This window comes from Ornithodoros turicata, chromosome 4, assembly GCF_037126465.1.
Source record: "Ornithodoros turicata isolate Travis chromosome 4, ASM3712646v1, whole genome shotgun sequence".
Classification (NCBI taxonomy): Eukaryota; Metazoa; Arthropoda; class Arachnida; order Ixodida; family Argasidae; genus Ornithodoros; species Ornithodoros turicata.
In genome coordinates this window covers 6,410,500-6,426,275 of record NC_088204.1, presented here as the reverse complement: position 1 = coordinate 6,426,275, position 15,776 = coordinate 6,410,500, and the positions used below count along the sequence as shown (strand labels likewise).

Genomic DNA, 15,776 nt, shown 5'->3' with positions numbered 1-15,776 from the left:
ACCTGTTCATGGACTTCCTGTCGTCCACTGGATTGCCTCAAGGAATTGTGCCCACATTTGCCATAAAGGAGCAATGAGGTGACATTTAACGTCGCTCGAAATCCTGCCTCATCCGTCAAGCTGCCCACCGGGAGTCACAATGCAAAATATTTTCCCTCCGCGGTGCGTTATAGCTGCGCAATCGAATTTACAAAAAAAATAAAAATGAAAAATTAAAAAAAAACAGTCGGAGAAAGCGGCCGCAGACGGCCGACACGATGCTCTCGTGACGTATATTGGAGGCTCCGTGCCTCGTTTCGTTGTTTTTTTTTTTCTTCGCAGCTCACGCGCCGCTTATACGTGCTTGAGCTGTGCCGCAGTACGTCACTGGTCACGTGAGGGGAGTAGCGTACGTCACGACGTCCTCTCGTTCCGCGATGCGCTCTTTTCACGAGGAAAACGATTTTTCAAAGGTGTGCGGAACGGAGCCCTCGCGCTCGCTTTGCGTGTCACCTGTGCTAGTCGTTTTTTTCGCAGGAACTCATTTTATTCGTTGGAGGACACTCCGCACCGAAAAGCAAAAACAAAAATAAAAAACACACCTCAGGGTTCCTTTAGAGCGTCCGAAGAAAACCGAGGAAAAATGCAGGGACAACACAGTCAGTTCACAGAGATTCGAGCCCCAATCATTTCCCAAATAAACAGATTCATCAAAGCAGAAGCCAATTACAAATGCAGATATAAGCTTAGACGACCAGCAATGGTCACGAGATGTTCTCTGTACTGATATGTACACGATGCTTAAATACTATTAAATGCTAGAGGCGAACTATGTACAAAACCAGCGGCACGGCGGATCGGGTTAAGGCGTCCCGCTCGTTAGTGGTAGCCAAGGTCGTGCTGAAGACTGGGAGGTGACGGGTTCGAATCCTACCACCGGCTATGCTGTCTGAGGTTTTCCCTGGGTTTTTCCGAAGACTTTGCAGACGAATGTCGGCGCAGTTCCCCCTGAAGTCGGCCCAGGACGCATACTAACTCCCCTGTCCCCCACTCATTCCTCCTGTCCTCTCTCCATCTGTCCACATCTGTACGCCGCTCATGGCCACAGTTGCTTCGCGGGGCTAACACGGAACAAAAAAAAACTATGTACATAGGAATCGGGGGCTGATGCAAAAGGGAGAGGAGAAAAAAAAATCGAAAAGAGCAGGAAGCGCCATCAAGCGACAGAGAGACAACTTTTTTTTTTCCCTTTCTACATGCATCATAGGACATGAAGAAAGCTAGGCAATGACGCAATGGAGCAAACGATAACAACAATAACGATAACAATTCCTTCTCTCCAAGTAATCATTTCTCCAACAACCACAAAAAGAAGAAGGAGAAGACGAAGAAGAAGAAGGACAAGGACAAGGGGGGAAACGCTACGTTAGGAAGGAACGAAGAGCCGACGCTGGCGCAGATGGCGCTGTACGAGCAACCACCAACCAAACTTTCGCATCTTTTACGAAGCACGAAACGACGCGAAACAATCAAAATAACCCGCATCATGCCTCTCCTCTGCCCCCGACGCTTCGCCCCAAAACATAAACCAACAAAAAACAAACACACACCGAAGACACAACAACAACAACAAAAAAACGCCAACAAAAAGTAGCTGCGCAAGGACTAAATCGTTTCGACAGCAAAATACTCGCACAGAACGCAAGAATCCGACTTCCCATCCCATACCACTCCCGCGTACAACGCGTCATCGCTTTTAATCACGCCAAAGACGCATTCCAAACATATTTGTTCCTTCTCTCCCACGTCTTCAACCGCGCTTCCTCCATAAAAAGGAGGCACGAAAGCAAAAGGAAGTGACGCAAGAAAAATATTTGGACCCCTACCCCCATTTTCCCCCGTTCACCTTGGAGTTTCTGTTTCTTTTATTTTATTTTATTTTTTTCTTTCCCGGAATTCTTCCTTATAAAAGTAATACTCCATCCCGAGAAAAGTGCTTCGATTACACAGGCACCGAGGCCGAAACGCAACAGCAAAACATAAATACGGCGGTAAAGACCACGGTAAAGATAAAGGGGCCTCGCAGTGGGGAGGGAAAAGCTCGAGAATGTCGCACAAAACTAATTTTGAGAAAGAAAATGTCAGGTTTACGGAATTCTTTTCCATTTTAGGAAGAGACACTGACCGAAAACGACCGAATTACGCCAATACACCGCTTTTTTTTTTTTTTTTTTCTTCTTCTTCTTCATTCGATGCTTCGAGAATAAAGGAGCAATAGAGATGCCAGCGTGTCGTACTTCGGTTCGAACTCGTTAAAAGTTTTCGGAAGCAGCTGTCGTTAGTAGGTTCTTCAGACATTTAGAATGTTGCGAATGCAGTTTCGAATGGCAAATTCCGTGTTTCGGCGTCGTTACAACGCACGATCTTTACTGAGAGAATGTCTTCAAAAGGGAAGAACTTAATAAACGGTGCCCCCTCGAAGGAAGAACGAAGCACCGCTTAAGTTTATACCCGTTAAAATGCTTGTCATAAAGAAGGGAGTCGTCGCTAGACTCCGTGTTCGAAACGGACGTGGAAGAGCGGGTGTTTGAACGCAAGTGTCGCTGCAGCTGTCATAGAGCACATGGGCACGTATTCGTATGCCTCTCACACGCAAAGGAGTTTTGATCGCATAAAACGCTCAAGCGTCATTCAGAATCTGCCTCTGCCTTGTGGTTCGTTCGCTGGGAGCGTTGTGGACGAGGTTGGCAGCATTTCCTTCGAACTGGGAATTGGAAGGGACGCTTTTTATTTAACCTACGTTTTTGCTGGCCCTGAGCCTCTTGTGCAGTGAAGTTTACCTTCAGAGTGTTGCGCGCACATTGCTTCGAGTAACCTCCGGATTGTGGCGTATTTCCCCCGGTAATTATCACCACAAGCCCTCCTCCACGGGATCTGCTGAGAAGCATATTTTGACTTCACTGGCAATGTCTTCAGTCTAGTCACTGCGTCAATTACCGGGGGCTTCAACGGGAATCTACCTACTCGTAACAACTATATGCATGACATGGATGAAACGGAAGATACAAAAGCGGCTACGGCTTCATCAGTTTCTCTATTGATAACAAGCAAGAGGCTTAAATACACTTCTGACATACTGTACAGATACAATTACGCGACTAAGAAAATATTTCATACCCTGCGATACAACCCTACCGACAAAAGCAATTTCCGTTAAGATCAACACACCGCGATTAGCCTCAAGCCACCTCGCGATATTAAGACGGATATAGTCCAAAGCACTTTCATACGTCACGATCAAACACGAAAAACGAGGCTTAGCTCAAATCATCATCTACTAATTCTGCCCAGTCTAATATACTTAAAACCATCGTGTTTTCCCCGTTCCGTTATTCAAACAGCGCGACGAATTTACTTTCCATTAACACCTTCCAATATTTTCCCTACTCTATCCCATCCAAGCTTGCCTCCACACACTTTCATTGGAGTGCGAAATCGACGCTATTATTGACGAACAAAATCGCCAGTTCGTTATTTTAACGTTTTCCAATCGAAAAGATGGCCGGCAGTTAACCATGCGTCATTTCCGTTCCCTGACGGTACGAAACAAAAGTCGTAATCTGCTTCCGGTCGCTTTGCTACCAGGACGATCGACGAACACATTAGAAATTGGAAATCATCAAATCGAAAAGAACGCCATATTATAGCGGGGGAGAGGAAATGAGTACGTCATGGGGACGAAACATGTATTTTTCTCTCCTCTCCTTTTCCGTTTTGAGAAACAAAAATGTGGTTTCCGTATTCTCTTTCTTTCTTTACTGCGTCGGGGAGGAAAAAATTAATCGTGTTTCTTCGTCCCTATCTTATATAATTGAAACGATCACGAAGATTATATTGAAAGGGCGACATTACTTTTGTCCGCAAGTGCGTTATTTCTTACGCGGTTCCTCGGGGGGAAAACGTCAGCGTATTTATGAAAGCGGCGAAACGGTTGCGCTGGAGAGGCGCTCTGCATAATTAATGACAAAGGCTGACTGTGAATAGTACGACGTCATATGCGCTGGCCAGTTATGAAAGAGTAACTAAAAGCAGACTGTGTCTCCTGACGTCAGCGTAGAAATTGTAAGGAAATGCTAGGGGGAAAAGCTGTGATGTCTGGCGCACGGTGAGCAATGAGCCAGGCATATTATATGCATGCGCGTTTCTCGGTTCCCAAGAGCAACTTCAGAGTCACTGAATAGGCAGCAGAGTAGCGACACTTAGCCACGACGGCGAGCGAGCGAGCCCGCCATCTTGGTTCTGGCGCGGCCGCGTCGCCTAGCAACGGGACGCAAATCTCACCCTTCTCTGATTGGAGAACAACGCGCAGTCGAGCCAACTCTCAACCCAGGAAACCGGTATTTGATAGGGGGCGACTCAACATGGACGGCGCGTTCTTGGAAGGAGAAACCACGTGACACGATCGCCCCCAATCGCGGACACCGAAAGGCGGCTACGGCGCGGAAAACGAATGCCATACTCTGTATCTATTTGGTGACTCTAGTGAACACGGAACAGAATAGTGCGTTTTTGCGTATTTTGGGTCTCGTTTTTGCTCGTGCTCTTCCTCAACCTTTGTGTCGACGTTTGAAACGTGTGTCTGTGACAGTGTCTGTGACAGTTCACACGCCCCTAGACCCCCACCCCTCTCCCCCAATCTTGCCGACACCCCCGTCGTTCTTTCTTGTGCATTCCCTGCAGGGGGTCCACAGGAAATAAAGGAAATAACCTGAATGTGACTGTAATAACAATGCCCACCCATTCACCCCAAATCTTTTCGTCGGAATAGCCAGACACCGGCGGGGATCGCACCACGCACCTCTCGATTGCCGGTTGAGTGCGCTAACCACTACGCCACGCTGGCATTTACTTTCCATCATGTTCGCGACATTCGTCCCTTCGAAGTCGTGTCACAACGGATCCCTGCAACAGCGGGACAGTAACAAAAACGGACCCTTCTTAAACGACCGGACAGCACATCGCTCGAGGAACCACCATTCCATCCGCCCATTTGCAGCCAAGCGAACGACAACTTCACATCGCAGCCACCAGGCTTCATTTGGCGCCTAAGTCGCGTGAAAAAGATATTGCCGTTCCTTCGTGAGCAGACCGCCTCATAGACGACCGGCTTTTGGGCGACGGCCCAGCTGACCGGAAACCTACGCCACATTGGCTATGGCAGCGCCCCCTATGGCAGGACGAAGTATAAAAGCGGTAAAAAGAGAAAAGTATCGATATCCGCTGAAAATGAAGTCTATCTACAGAAATCGTAAATGACAGTATTTTCGCGAATGCATGCCCGTATGAGCTTCCCGCGCGGGAAACGCTTGGGCCGCTGAACGCATCGCATTTCCAGGAAATTACTGCCCAGAGTATCAGCCATAATGGGGACTCTATATGCACTAATGATGGTGACGCGAATATAGATTATTCCGGTGCGCGCGGCGGGGGTTAAGATGGAAAAAGGGGGATAATAGACAGTTCGCAGGACGGATGCCAGGGCAATACATCTCCCGCAAAGGTGCCCGAAGTAGCAGTTACATGAAAGCAGACTAGTAATCATTACAGGGTACAAGAAAGGGACAAGCAGCAGAAGGGGCCTCTGTACCTGAACGATAGTTTTACAGACTTGATCGAAAACTCATTCTGGTCGATTTCGCTTCTCTTTTTGATGTTAGGTTAATTCAGTGAGAGGCTTCTGCTTGCCTCGTATACGCAGTTTCTCGACTTTGTGGAAGCTATATACCACACTTGAAGCAACCACGCGCTCCAAGTCTATATAACCCGAGGGCTATAGCTCGACTGCAGTCCAGAAACATAAGTTGACCTTAGCCAAGCTGCACTCAACGTCTTTTTTTGCACTCTGTAGTTAAGGGTACAATTAATGCAAAAACAATAATTTTCTATGTTTATTTGTTTTGTTTTGTTTTTATTTCGTGTTAGCGCCTGAAATGGGATGACTGAAATGGGGTGTTCTGGCCATGGGCTTTCTAATTAAACGCAAAAAAAAAACGTTACCTTTCCTTGGGAATTTTTTGAGGTCAATTCAGCTAATTAGACAAATTAATGAGGTACACTGATGGAAACCACCTGTTTGGTCGGCAAAAACTTTCACAAATATGACGCAGAAGGTTCCTAATTTTTATCTCAAGTAATTTTTTTAAAAATAATTAGGGGTCACTCTTAAGTGAAACACCCTGTATATTACATACATATATATTTGTCACAATAACTGTGACGCGACCGTTGCCAGCGCCACCTAGACAGAGAAGGCCTGCTCACTGCCTCCTCTCGCTACGTGGACATCACGAGTCAGAATTCGTCTGCTACTGCCCGTTCACCGTTCTGCGAATCCAAGAACTCGTAAATGACTGCAGCTCGCCTGGAACTTGCAGACCTAAATATTTAGACAAAAAAAGCGCGAGACGCGTTCCAGAAAATCAGTTTTGAGAAGGATTGAGACCATTTTGCGCTTTATTTCCAAGTTTTCCCATTTTGTACGCGGGGGACGTTCAATCACAAACTCGCAGACGACGGTGGTTCTTCTCCGTCGTCACGACTGCTGAAAGCACGTTCGTGATTGGCTCCGACCGTTGAAAGCACGATCCTCATTGGCTGACTCTAAATTGTTACGTCGACACGTCGACGAGCGCGCTGGCTTTCCGTATCTACACTCTTAGAAATGAACTTCACCGCACAGCATGCTCCTAGCCAACCATCATCTCGAATGATATCGTTATCTGCATTGATTTGTAGAAAACGGGAGGCGTACCCCTTTTCTGTGACACTTATGCTGTTCATAATTGTCACAAAAATGGCGTACGCCTCCCGTTTCCCACGCCACATGCATTTCTAAGAGTGTAGGTGGTGTTGGCAGTGCTGAACGCGTTTGACGTGCGCAGAGAAACACGATCACGACTCGCAAAACGGTTGTCGACCAACGAAAACGCATCAAATGGAAATCCTGACCTTGGCGGCCTTCTCTAAAGTGCAACTACTACGTAATAAATTTCGTGTCTTCATAATCCTACAGAATTTACGCCATTGGAATCCGCATCTCTCACATTATGGTCTCCCAAAGTATTTTTCCTCTATATACGTGACGCGGAAGCAACATAAAATTAACTTGTTTTCACGAGTATGACGTCATAAGGTGTCCAATCTGCCACGCGTATGGCAACATTGCTACGCGAAGGTCGATTTCTGTCTCCTCAATACAGAAAGCCGCCGGCAGTCTTCCAACGTCGGCGGAGAGCGGAGAGCGGGGTGGTGCGCCCGCGGTTGTTTTAGAAGACACTACAGACAACAGAGCTCGTGGGACGTCGTATACGCTTGGAGACTACTACGAAGCCATGAAGTCGCAGGCTCTTTCGTAAACACGCCTAATGCTTACTAGTGACATTTATCAGTGGTATAGCCAGTGGAGGAGGGGGGGGGAAGGTGTTCGGAGGCTCAAACCCCCCCCCCCCCCAAGATCGTACTTTTGGTAGTGCATTCGGAGGAGGCCATAACGACGCTGAAATCCTCCTCCCCATTGTCTCCGAAGAAGCCCTTACGAAATAAATGTATTTTGTTTTTATAGTACGTTAGTGGGCACTGCAAAATTCTACGGCCCTTCTTGGGCACTCCTACACAGTAAATCATTTCACACCTTTATTCGCTCAAAAAATGGAGTATTCTTCTAAAAACACCTTTTTCTATTCCGGAAAGGGTGCAAGAAAATCATTACTAAAGGTGTAATATTGACATACACCACGTTTTATCCAATGTCGATCATTCATGGTGTAAAGTGGGGCGTTGAAACAGGTTTTATGTCCAATATACACCTTTTTTACACCCCATTTGAATTGGGAATATGGTGTTAATAATGGTGTTTTAATTCGTGAGAGAAAAATTATGCTGGTTTCACAGCTCCGCTCAGCAAATAATCACATTATAGACGATAACCTGAGTTAAAAACACAGTATTTGACAGGGAAGGATGTCAGCAATTTAGCTGATACCTTTGACTCGTTGCAAGCGTGGGTGTTAATTGCAAAAACGCATTCCCCTCACCTTTACAAACGTTTCCCGCCTGACTACATTTAACGAACGTGCCCCAACAAATTGTATTTCAGTATGTGATCCATCCGATACGCCAATATAGGCTACTAAGGGTGCAAAGGTCTCTTCAAACCTCAGCACTCACGTTGGTCCCACAGTGTTACCAAACTAATGAGGCGTGCCTGTGACGCATTGCGCTCCGGATGGAACCACGGCTGGAAGTGTGCCGTGTTCAGGGTGGGTGCTTGCCATAGATGCAAGAGCGTCGAACTATATGTCTCGGCCACTGGTCTCGGTATGCTGCCGCGGAAGCTCGTATTACATTAGCTATTTGAGAGGAAATATTTGCCAGAAAACAATTACATTTTAAAAGGTGTTTTCAATAGAATACACTACTTTTAAGGGTGTTTTTGTTTTGAAACGCCCATTATAAGAGTGTTTTATTAGGAATACACTTAACTAAAGGGTGTTTTATTAGGAATACACTTAACTAAAGGGTGTTTTAGAAAACACCCATCATTCGAGTGTAAAGGCGACACCAAAAAGGTATGCGCCAAGGGACAAGCCATTTACACCAAAAAAGTGTAAAAAGGTTTACAGTGTAGTGGCCGACCGCCCGCGCGACACAACCATTCAGACCCTTTCGCTCCCCGTTCCATCCCTAGTCCTTAAGAAATCCCCGTCCAACAACAGTGGGCGAAATCCCTCGTCAGCGTGCGTTCCACCACTCTTTAATGCCACGGCCCCGTGCCATTACTTGACTTCCTGTTCCCGGCTCGCATCTTCGCCCTCCCCCGGGGTCCAACTTATATCTGCAAAAGCTCATCCCTCCTCACTCGGGAAGAAGAGGCGACAAACACGCTTGTAAGTCACTCTTCTATTGTATAGCGTCGCCAACGGAAAACAGAGCGCCAGGGAACGGCGCTTCATCAGACTAAGAGCTCTTCTCTGGCTCCCGACCACGAAAGAATACTGTGGTTTCCTTGCCGACGGGGACGATGAGAGCACATTGTCTCGGTGAGGGTGCAGCTGTTTACACCCTTTCTATGCCTATGTCGTTTTTTTTATATTTATCTTTCTGCCCTTTCTTTTGTTTTTTGTTGCAATGTCGTTTAGGGATGTTCTTAGCGTCATAGTCGGTGTTATGGCGCCAGTGGTATTTTTTCGATGCGCCTTTCGGCTACCAGGCCTTCTGGACAAAAATAACGAATTTTCTATTCGATTTACGCGGCATTTCTTAAAATATTAGCGTATCCACTCTTTTTCTTTTCGATAACGATGCCGTCCTTTGCTCCATTCGTCTTTATTCTCGTATTATCGTGGATCCAATGGACCATTTTCATCAGAACCCACAGCGCATGCGCGGATCTTGTTCTGGATCAAAACAGCCGGAATCATACGGGAACCATTAGTACGCTAACGCTACTCAAGCAGTGCAAGAATCTTCTTCTTCAAAACAGTGGCGCATAGCTCATTAATCTGGCATGGAATGGTACGGAGGGCGCCAAGGCCATGTTGCATACACCAAACAGACACACAAACTTCGTACAGACAGAAGCAGGAGAAACCGGGCTCGAAACATAAGATAGATACTCAAAAAAGCGAACAGACGCACGACGCTGGAACGAAAGACACGTAAACGACACTGCGGCACCTCCTCACGTGCATTTGTTTTCAGCTAGTAGCAGACGACATTCGAGAAGTCGTCGTGGAGATTCCCAAGAATCCGAGCCAAAACGTAAAGCGTGCTTCACCTGATACACCTAGGCGTTCTGTGAAGCCTACCCATTATTCAAGTAGGTATTAGGGTATTATCAGGGCATAGGTATTATTATTATTTGAGGTGTTCACCCTTTTTTGAAACCCGACGCCCGGGTTCAAAAATAGGGTGAACACCCAAACCCGCCCCAAAGTGAACTTGCGTCGCCGTCGTGCTGCGTGAGACGTTGCGAGAGAGCTAAGCCGCGGAAAAGAAGTGAAAGAAACACATAACGTAACAAAAGTTCAACAACGACATCTGGGATCAAAACTTGTATTTCTTCAATTTAAATTAATTTCGCAGGTAAAATTAATACCGCGGCTACCGGTTCATGGTGCTGCGAGTACAAGGCGCCTAAAAGACGCTCGCGTTTTGGATGGCGGAGTGGGGAAACCTCTCTGGCGTTGCCACCGTTCGCGACTACCGTACGGCCTGTTCATTGGCTAGCGTAAAATTCTGTGCCATATTCTAAAATTCCCTATTAAACAGCGCGCACACGGAACAATCACACACCAATGTCGGCAAGAAAACGTTCAGAACACCCGCACTCTCCCGCAGTATGGAAGCATTGAGCGGCTGTGCTCTACCATAATGCATGCACACAACTGTTTTATCGACACATTACGGGCAGGCCGAATGCGTCGTCATCATCATCATCAATGCTTGCCAGAAACGGAACACTTTGTGCGAATTTACCGCGTGACAAAAGACCTCAGCGGATCAATAGAGTAAATCAATCACTCAAGCAGCAACCAAACAATGGCTACGAATGGAGTGGCCGGTCTCTCGGAGTAACGTTGCCTTCCATAACAAGTGATTTGGGGGGCGCACTCCGATGTTTTCGCCGTCCCTCTCACAAAAGGCAAGGCCAGAGTCTATACCCAGTGCAAAGCCTGTGCCGTTACATGCCGCATATCGACCCGTACCAAGGGGCAGGAACTTCGTCAAGCTATTATGTTGTAGCTTTTTGTTCCCGTTCCCAGCATTTTCCACGTCCTTTGTGTGTATAGATGTTTGTATAAACAGAAAAATTTTGAAAATAAAATTTTTATAATGCGATTGAAATACCCAGCCGGAAATAGTCTTCGTGAAATATGCCTCGAAACTTTGGGCGGTAAATCTGAGCTTTTTCTGCAGACTATAGGGTGACTAAAGTAACACACATGACAACAACAACAACGACAAAAAAAAAAAAAAAAGGAACTATAAATCTACCTCGCTCATAAAGTCGGCACCCAAAACATTCCGCGGGCTTCCGTGAATTTCTGAAGGAACCCGCGAAACAGGAACAGGTACAGAAACAGATGTCACCATAGGCTGACCGCTCGGAAATAGCGTGCCACCACCACCCATAGGCTCTTGTGCCTGTCCCATAGCAACACCCTCCGCACCTTCACGTTCTCCGCTCCACGTTTGGAAAATTGTCGTCTGCTCTGGTGAGGAGACAGAAAGCTAGCTTGGAGAAGCAATGTTGCCAGACAGACGGCACATGGCGTACACTGTCGAACCGAACCCGAACCGAAAACCGTTATTAACCGTTCTTTTTTGTCCGAACGGGAACTGAACCGAAACAGTCGACGCCATCTTGGAGCTGAACCGGAACTGGACCGTTAAAAAAATACCGATAACCGACAAGAGCATAGCCTGGTCCAGTTTTCGTCTCTTTCCGTGTGACACTCTCAAGGAGAGCGAAGAGGGCGGAAGAGGATGACATGATACATAGGATGCTAGCTAGGTCCACATGAATGCGGTCCAGGTAGTGTACAACGGGCTTTATGCTGGGCACTATACACTGTAAACTTTTTCACACGTTTAAAGGTGTGCGCTATGAACATTCAACCTGGTTGCGTAACATTGCATCTCCAGGATGATATTTTACAAAATTTGGAAAGCATTACTAAAGATCAAGTGTCAGTGCAAATCTTGCTTTCATTATGTCTTGGATATCGTAGGTACGAGCTAATGCATATATGCGTCGCTATCGATAATCGAGCACGTGCAAGTGTCTACAGTACTGTTGAACAATGTTGAGATGTTGCAAGACTGAATTTTTGGAGGACAGACAACACTCGAGTAAAGAAAATTTGTGCGAAACAATTCTCCATTATGATGTTACCAAAATTACAACTAAAAAGGCGTGCGCCATGCATGTTGTTACACCTTTAAAGGTGTGAAAAGATTTAGAGTGTACCTAAAATGGATGATAGGATTTCGTGCGAGAAAAGGTTGAGCCCGCGCCTAGAACCCCCCGCACCTAAATACTTCGCTGGGACCGCCCCTGCACGACGGTTGTGAAATGGTCGGTGCGTAAATACCAAACGTTTTTAACAACGCAGGATTTCCGTTCCCACTGTGAGACTATACATAACTGTGACGGTTATATATATATATATCTTAATGACCCCGGGTGGCTTTCATTTCGGCAGCTGGAGGCACTTTGGTTTTGTTCGGTACTTTGGTTAGCTAGAAGATATTCCAGATAGAAGGAGGGACCAAGACACGCAGACAGTCTTTCCTGGCGTTTCCATACCCTTAAGGTATAGGCTAGGATACCGAAAACATGATTCGTTATTATGAACTTTCAGGACAATGAGCGACTAAAATATCAGTGTAAAAGTGGTTTGTGCCATCCTGGGATCGGCCCCACGCATAGAAGTATTTCTGTACCAGGATTAGATTAGATTAGTATTAGAAGGAAAGAAAATGCAAACGTAGGTGGCACTGGTGCGCCCAGCTGTTCCATGCCGCTTGATGTGTGAAAGCATTGGGTGATTTGAATGCCCCCTGTACCAGGATTTGAAGTTTGTATAGTATCATATTATTCAATAGGCAAAATACAAGACTTAGTTTCGGTTTCACGCTTATAGGTTGGCAACCATGTTACAGGGAGAGGGAGAGAACACTTCCCCAGGAGCTACGGACAGAACATGATCACGCGCAGCAACGCTCTACGCATACTCTAGGTTAATCTACTCATATATGTGTGTGTAATGCAAGACAAATAAATCCAACTCGTTTGAAGCCTACAGAAATCAGTTAAACGAGTGCAAGCACCAGCATTGCATATCGTGAAAAGCTTAAAAATGGAGTCAATACACATTCTCGGGAGAATGTACTATTTTATCTTTTTACTGCCTATTTTCGTGCTTCCTAAAAATCCGGGCCCTAGTGATTACCTAAAACAACAGTCACTTCAAAATGTTGAAGCTCTCAACCAGCTCGGTTACCCAATCTCCTACGTACGCGCAACATCCATGGCTACACAACTTCTGCCTACCAATCCCAACTTCATTATAATGGATTTTCCCGTTTCAATCTCTCTGTACGACGCCGACAATCGCGAGAGAAGACACACAAAGGTACACAGATGGCATGAGACAGCAAAGCCTATATCCGTGTCCAAGAACGAAAAAGGGCGATGATGCAACATCCCATTAGGGACAGCACCCGAAAAGGAGGAAAGAAAAGAAACGGAAGCCACACACACAGTGGCGCAGGCGATATAGGATGAGCCATAATCGCATCTCGTGCCGTCGGCGGTACTGTCAGAAGTGCTAATCCGACTCGGCGGCCATAATCCACTTTGTAATCCCGTTTCAATGTTGGCAACCGGCTCTGTTGCGGAAGAAGATGATGATGATGAGAGACTGACTTTTCTATATCGCCAACTTTTCATCCTCGACGTGCGATATAATAAGCTGGATGGTGACGAAAGGAACGCCTCAGGCGTCGAAGAAAGTTGGCGGCAGGTTACGTACGCTATGAGGGATCAAGTCCATGAAGAAGACCACGGAGGGACCGTGAAGACATAGGACGCAGGTTATAGGCTGGTTATATACATATGACAGATGAAAAAAAAACCGAGGCAGACGCACACGTACTCAACACACACATATGTTGTGTTCTAGAATTTGCTGCTGGTGTTCCTCGAGGTCCTTTCTTCCATCATGAGGGATCAAGGGTTTATCAAGGAGCCCGGGGATGAGGCGGGTGGGCTTGAGCTATGCCATTGATTTGGGGAAGAGTACGATTGCGAGGTGGAACAACGCACGTGCTTCTCCCTCTCTCTCTAAAAAAAAAAGCCATTAAAGAAATAAATAAATGATGCTAGACGTGTTTGAAATTCAAACTTACAGATTAAGATGGCTTCTATGGCTGCACGTAGAGAAACAGATACTGATAGAACGATGCGACAGCACAAGAGGACACGTGTTTCGCCGTGTTTGCGGCTCGTCAGCCCTGGGTAGCTGCGCATCGTTCGGGATTGGCAAACCAGGGGTCACTCAGCGAGCGATATACACCTGGGAGGGTGACTGAGCACTCCTCAATGCCACAGTGCTATGAGTATCTGTTTCTCTACGTGCAGCCATAGAATTAAGCCATCTTAATCTGTAAGTTTGAATTTCAAACACGTCTAGCATCATTTATTTATTTATTTAATGGCTTTTTCCCCTCTTTACAAATATATATATGCGCGCTAGATACTCTGTTCGTGATATATTCGTGAGCCACGGCATGTAAAACTGTCCATCTTTGCGTCGCTGAAGGCCCCTCCTTTCAAATGAAAAAAAAAAAACGGCTAGGAAGCAAGCGAGCTGGTGAAGATGATGCATAATGTAAAACCCCGAGACTATGGAACACGAAAGGACAGACACAAACACGAACACACGTGTTTGTGTCTGTCCTTCCGTGTTCCCTAGTCTCGGGGTTTTACATTATGCATCCTTTCATAAGTTTGGCTTTGTTGACGCCTTTAGCAAACCGTTACTGACAATACATTTCTTCACCTACTTACTTCCTTTCCCTTGTTATTTTATTTACATTTATCATTAACTTTTATCACTAGTTTTTCCAAGGGCGCACCTGCATGCGAAACAGCCAGCCTGACCCGAAGTCACCTGACAGCCTGACGGGAAACGCAACAAGAGCGAGCAGCGAGCCGTCTCGCAAGTTAGGCCTAACTTCTGAAAACGCGCAAGCATTCGCTTAATTTTTCACGATTTCTACTCACCACTGTCTGTATGATTTATTTCCAGGGCGTCCTGGCGTATGCCTGTTGGTATTGGTAATGTTTTTGTAAGCACAGAATAGTTCGGAACGTCATAACTACAAAATAATAAGAAGCTTACCGAGACCAAATGCGTTACTGCATCCTCGTTTGGACGTCTGCTATAATTAGATTCAAATCATTTTACGTAAGAAACATTCAAACTTCGGCAAATTAATATTTAATCGTTCGAAAGTTTTTTTGTTAATGCCAAACGCATTTTTGCATTCTTTGCCGTGAGTTAACAATGTTGTGTGTGACATCCCAGCACAGCCTAGCCGTCTGCTTGTCTGCCGTCGTCTGCTTGGAAATGTTGCACAGAAACTACTGCACATGACGTGCCGAGAAAACCAGTATTTTAAAACCAGCATCTCAGTAAACAACGAGTGCTTTTAACATCACACAGATGTTTTCAGGGAAATACCCTACTCCACTGCTGCACAAAATGCTGAAAAATTCTGTTTAGTCACATTGTGTTGTGGTTGTCAGTACCCTGTATTCACATCACGGAAAACAAAAAAGTACTATGGTTGGTCTTCCGACACAACAATTTTCCAACACTCTTCCAGTGGGGAACTGAAACCCCAGAGACCACCAGAAAATCCCCAGAACAAATTACCGCAGGCACCGGACAGGAGCATGCCATTTGGTGCCCCATTCACGTTGACAGCCCCCATTTACATAAATTACTTCCCGCCTGCAGTCCGCACATGTCAATGCAATGACACATACTGGCCGCGTCAGAGTAATAGATTGCTGTGTTACGCTACACACCACTGTCAAATCACGAAGCACTATATTCAACATCACACATCTGTACATGTAAACTGTAGTAAGTAGTGTTGTATAGCCATTCGTTGTACCACAGACATTTCACATCTCCAGAATATTTAGAACTTTCGAGAATGGA

The 15,776-nt window shown here is 46.0% G+C and overlaps 1 protein-coding gene across 1 annotated transcript in view; it reads right to left on the bottom strand.

Annotated features, from left to right (window-relative positions):
- LOC135390871 (uncharacterized) overlaps positions 1-14,976 on the bottom strand; it is a 510,967-nt gene extending 495,991 nt beyond the window's left edge. The window contains exons 1-2 of the mRNA XM_064620821.1: positions 14,949-14,976; positions 14,831-14,872 (exon numbers count right to left, since the gene is read on the bottom strand). The gene's annotated coding sequence lies outside the window, so the exon portion shown is untranslated. The remainder of the gene's footprint in view (positions 1-14,830; positions 14,873-14,948) is intronic.
- Between the last annotated feature and the right edge of the window lie 800 nt (positions 14,977-15,776).